Consider the following 6,000-nt stretch of genomic DNA (forward strand, 5'->3'; position numbering starts at 1 on the left):
TAAATATAACAGTAAAATCTGAGTTTCCATTTTCCATTTTCTCTCTAGTACCCCCTGTAGTACCTCTGCGTACCCCTAGGGGTAGACATACCCTCATTTGAGAAACACTGGTCTAATGCATATCAAAGTTATTTCATTCTATATTGGTGCCCTCTATGAATTATAGAATGCTTGCCCCAAAACACGCTTGTAGTTTTCCCCGGGCCAAATCCGCCACACTGTACGTAACCCTGGCAAAGCTATTCCTAAACCTAACCTTATTCCTAAATGTAACCTCAGTAAACCATCATAAAGTATGCAGACGACACGTCAGAGATAGGTCGAATGGTCAACAATGACGAGTCTGACTATGGAGACGAGATCAACTCGCTGGCACTTTGGTGCCGGGAGAACAACCTCGCTATCAACATCGACCAAGACCACGGAGCTGATCGTGGACTTCAGGAGGCCGCGGGGAGATCATGCGCCCATCCGCATCGATGGCGCTGCAGTGGAAAGGGTCAGCGCAGTGACGTCAGTTCAGCAAAAGCTAGGGTATGGCAAAGATGGGAGTCCTCATGGAAAATAGGCATTACATTTTGGATAACACGGTTCTATTGTGAAAATAGCAGATCTACATGCTCACAACGCCTCGCGCTGCGAGGCGTTGTGAGCATGTAGATCGGCTATTTTCACAAAGTCTGAAAAAATATATACTTTTGTCAGTTTCTTACACAGGTTTCTAGTCTTTCTACGGTTTCTTGGGCTAGATATGGCAGCCTGGAATGGTTTTTCAAGTGCAGCAAAACTTAGCATGTTAGTAAATATGCCACAATTAACAATAATGCATTGCACCTGTGCAGCTGACCTGCAGAACCTGGTAATTTACCATTTTGTCAAGATGGGGAGAATACAAGTGTGGACAATATTATTATAATACCTTGTTAAAGTGACCATTATGTTACATTTTGCATTTGTAGTTATTTTACTGTAATTAACAACATAAGAACCAGCGCAGATAGACAAAGAGACATTCATGGATTTATATTTAAAAGTAGCTTTTATTTTCCCCCCTGGACCCAGGGTATGGCAGCTGCATACCCCTGCCATACCCAATTGACGCCCCTGGGTCAGCGAGTTCAAGTTCCTCTGAGTACATGGAGGACATCAAATGGGAGACATGCAGTACATCTCACCTAACCTTACCTTAGTAAAACGAATACAAAAATACAAGAACCAGTGGGGGGCGAGTGGTGTGTGAAAGAAACGGGGGCGAGTGTCTTTTGGGGCGAGCGTTTCATTTACCCCCTCTACAACTAGTCATGCTACTACAGTCCACACAGCGAGATAAATCAAATAACCTGGAGAGTTACAGAGAAAAGGTTGGAGAAACCTTTTTGAGATGAAAAGTTGTCTATTTTACAAACTGGAGAATCGTCTACAGAGGCACGGCCCAGACCCCCTGACATTTAACTAGGGTTTTTCAAACCTTCAACTGGAAAGGTCAGGTTGACAGCCACAGCACGAGAGGAAAGCAGAATGTACAGTATAAGAGAAAGTAAATGAAGATAATAACAATAACTTGATAACCTTCAGGATAGTGCGGGGTAGCATCTGGAATATAGAGCCTGGCACTTGTTCTGACCCATCTGGCCATGATTAAAGTAAGTAAGTAAAATGTATTTGCAGAGCACCTTTCACAGACATTCAGAGTTCCAAAGTGCTTCACAACAATAAAAGTAAAACATGACCATTATAAAATAAATAAGAAGACAAAAATGGCATTCAGTATTTATCAATCGGCATTTAACAAATCAGACTTTGAAAGTCTTTTTAATAAAATGACATTTAGTTTTAGTAAACTTTTAATCGTACGATTTTTGTCGACTAAATCTACAGTTGATTTGACACAAATGTATTTTGGCGGTGCCTTGATGGCGTTGTAATGCCTGATTGTACACTTGGGTGCATGCTGAAAATAGCCGATGTACAAGCTGAGCTTTTAGCTTGTAGATCTGCCATTTTCAGAGCGCAACACCCGAGCGCAAACAAATATAAATTGTCTTTTCTACTAGATCTCTTCTCCACTAGCTCCTCCCTAACATTTTAGTCTAGTTTTTATTTGATGATGACATTGTCAATACGTAAGTTTCTTCTGTAAAGTCGTATAATCTTGTTTTTGAGGCGCAGTATGGAAATGCAGTGACATCTGTACTTTATTATGTGCATCTAAATGAGGATGCGAGGGATGAGAGACACATCAATGTGTGTGCATAGAGCCAGCACTGTGTTTCATATAAGACAGGGGTGGACTTTTTTATATTTATTATAGGGCTGCAACTATCGATTATTTTATTAGCGATTATTCCATCGATGGCCATTTTCTCACAGGTGTTGAGTTTGGGGAAAGTGTAAGGAGCACCATGTGGCCTCTAGGGGTCAGTACTGGGGCTTTTAGACTCGTATCCTGATGAAATATCTGGCAGTGTGTGTAATCCCTTGTTGGCGATCAATCTTATAGTGTGAAAACCACAGCGATATTTGACAGCCAATTTCAAGAAAGAGACTCATATAGTGTGAAATACCTCCAAATCGTGTAGTGTGTTCGAGCCTTAAGAAAAGACACTGGGGAAAAGGGAAAGGCAAAATAAACTTAGTAACTTACTATTGTTGGTGCAGTGTTGATTTCGTCAACTAAGACTATGACATCAAGGCCTGCCAGTTTACTAAATCAACTGTAGATTTAGTCAGACAAAAACTAAAACTTTTCAGGTGACTAAATTATGACTAAAAGTAAATGACATTTTATTCAAAAGACTAAAACTAAATTATTATTTATTTTTTTAAACAATATGTTTATTTTGTTTTTTCCTTTTTTAAAGACACACAAAACCCCACAATCAAAATTCAGACAAAACATCAACACGACTAAATTACATTTTACTGTCAAAAACAACACTGTGTTGGTGGTTCCTTCTGAGAGGAGCTAAATAGTTGACAAGTGGCAACTTGGCACAGGACGGACTTAACTTGACTATTCATGATCCATATCCCTAGCTCTTTGTTTCAGCATGGTACATTATTGTAATACATGTGCATGATTCCTCACTCCTTCTTCCAAACTTAATTGGCTTCATACTTTTTTTTTATTTTATTGTTTGATCCCTTGGATGAAAATGATTGAAATTCTACGCACCAAATACTACATCTCACCCTCCCCTGTCTGTGGGAGCTGAGCCGCGCTCAGACAGTCATGAAGCGCAGGCAGTGCACTGTAGATTTCCACAGAGACAGTCTACGCACCGAATTGGTAGAATAAATTGATATTTGCTGACAATTGGTATTGTTGCTCATTTGCAGAGGGCTGTGTTTCCATGGGGAAACTGTTGAATGAATCGGGGTCGGAGTCTTACGAGTGCAGATACACACAAAGGTCAGAGAAATACAAAATAAGATGAGACGTGAGGGGGGTTGGGCACATGCAGGTTAACTAACTCTCCTCCACTCTGTGAGACCACTGGACAGGCATATGGGCTACAGACTCCCAAATCGGAGCTCATCCAGACAGACAAATAACCAAAGCAATCTGGCACCTCAGAGAGCAAAGCAAACAATGACAAAATGAGAAATGACACAAGGCTCCCTGGTCCTGAAGAATGGTGGTGCATATTGGTGTTGAGAGAAAATGAGAACCAAGACTGGTGTGTTGTGTTGTGAGTTGTGACAGGGTGGATGTATATTGGTTCATATATGAATGTCACAACGCAGGAAGTTGTGTGCGTGTGCGTGCGTGCGTGCGTGCGTGCGTGCGTGTGTGCGTGTGTGTGTGTGTGTGTGTGTGTGTGTGTGTGTGTGTGTGTGTGTGTGTGTGTGTGAGAGAGAGAGAGAGAGAGAGGAGGGGGTATGTGACATTAAAGTAGGAAAAATGATGGCTGCACCTTCAAAGCCTTGTTCTGGATCAAAGGGTGAGGGATGCTAGTGGATGCATGCTACTAATTCATATTTAAAATAAAAAAATGGAGCTCCTAAAATGGAGCTAATAACTGTGGGACTTTTTTCTATGGATTTTGTCCACTGCTTGCAATGGAAAAAGTCTTACTAAAGATATAACTTAATGTTGGATAAAGATTATTGGCGCCAACAGGACTTTTAGGTACCATGTTTTAGGACTTTGCAGCAATTCCCTCTTGTCATACTAGCATCTGGTTCCTTGTATCATTCTTTGCCTGGACCACAGCAGTTGTCCACAGCCCTAATGTCTCTGGATTACACCACTGTTCGGCCAAAATTGGCCTAAAAGAAAACCAAAAAACATCACATCAGGAGACCACAAGGGGAGGAGACATACTGTAAGTGTAATTTCTCTTTTGTACTTACAGTATATAGTGTTTGTATTTGTTGATGACATGTATTATTGTGTAAATGTTTTATGCTATGTTGAAGAATTGAATACTTATAGGGCCCCAAATGTATTCCCCGGGATTTTTTTTATCCTTTTAGCCTTCAAAAGATAACAAAGGATACCCATTTCTTACTGTAGCATGCTAATACTATGCTGTATTAAACATTAATTTAAACTAACTAACTAATTTAAACTAACAAATGAGCTTGCATGATGAAGCTCATATTGCATCATGAAGCAGGTGAAACATGCCTTGACCGTTACAAATTGACTTGTGAAAGGTCCCAGGAATTGTGCTTGGAAATCCCAGACGCTGATTGCTAGCCTGGCGTTGCTCATACTAATTCACCAACAGGGGGTGGTGTTGTGCAGTCTGGTTTATTAACCAGGCTAGCTGATTGCGGCCATCATTTTTTGACATTCAAACCCTCTTCAGACATCCCAAGTCTCCCGGATGTTGCGGGAGTCTCCCGGAAATCAGCGTCACCTCCCGGACACCCGCGAGTGGCACCGAACCTCCCGGAAATCCCAGCCGCTCCCGCAAATGCTAGCCATATCCGCCTGGATCCGGTCTAGAACCGGATCTGCGACCCGCGATGCAAATAAATGCGTTCTCATTCATCGTCAAACTGTCAATCTTGCTGCCTGTGCAACGCACGGCAGCCTGCAGGCAGGCTGTCCTGTGTCTACTGTGTGATAGTGACAGAACTTTCTCCCAAATAGGTAAGAAATACATCATGCTATAAATTAACCCGATTATATTAAGCCTAAAATGGTTCGGCCGCCGTGCAGAACCGTTTTTAACATTTTTTAACCATTTTTAACCATTTTTAACCGTAGAAAAATTAGTAAAATCCGCGCGTGCACAGGAGACCTCCCGGAAATGCTGATCTCCAAGTTGGGTTGTCTGCCTCTTTATTCCTGACAGTACGTGCTCCCATATTAAGAATTACTGCTTGAAAAGTGAAAGGGTAATCCTCTATCATAGGAAGAGTATTTTGACAATCCTGTTGAGCTACTACAGTATAGCTACTATATAATCTATCGCTATACATAGGCAGGCACCATGGCATCCAAAAAAGTAACAGCTTAGGACATAATGAGGTTTCCACTCGACAGAGACGATATTCTGTACTGTACATAATGGCCTCCTGACCTTCTGTCAGCCATAGCCTACGTGAGATGAATAAAACTATAACATCGTGTTGGACTCCCATGTGATTCATAATTAGTATATCAAAGTTAGACATTTTTTATGTTTAAACTCATCCTAATTGCAAGGGAAAAGGCAACATGACCTACAGGGGCAAAACCTAAAGCGGGCTGTTGAGCCACCATACGGCAGATTAAAAAGAAAAACAAATTGGGGTGGTGTGGCTTCCTTGGCCTACTGGCCGTGTGCACCAAAGCTTTGGTGTTTGAGTGTAGTTTGTGGTTCACAAGATTATTCCCGCACGCATACTCACCCACCCACGCACACACAGGATTTTTCCAAAGAAAAGGCTGTTTTTTGGAAACTTCGACTTCATATACAGTACCGCACACTCAAAACCTACATATCTTTACCAGATTGATAGTGCTACTTTTTTTCTACACCCTCTTTTTATGTGACATTTTGT

General features: G+C 41.5%; 1 pseudogene across 1 annotated transcript in view; it reads left to right on the top strand.

The window, feature by feature from the left end:
• The window catches only part of LOC308284849 (tumor susceptibility gene 101 protein-like), a 133,576-nt pseudogene that overhangs the window by 73,992 nt on the left and 53,584 nt on the right, over positions 1 to 6,000 (top strand). Inside the window, exon 3 of the transcript in view lies at positions 295 to 499. The product of the transcript in view is annotated as a tumor susceptibility gene 101 protein-like (transcript). The remainder of the gene's footprint in view (positions 1 to 294; positions 500 to 6,000) is intronic.

Source organism: Nannobrachium achirus, assembly GCF_963921795.1.
Source record: "Nannobrachium achirus genome assembly, chromosome: 5".
NCBI classification, from domain to species: Eukaryota; Metazoa; Chordata; class Actinopteri; order Myctophiformes; family Myctophidae; genus Nannobrachium; species Nannobrachium achirus.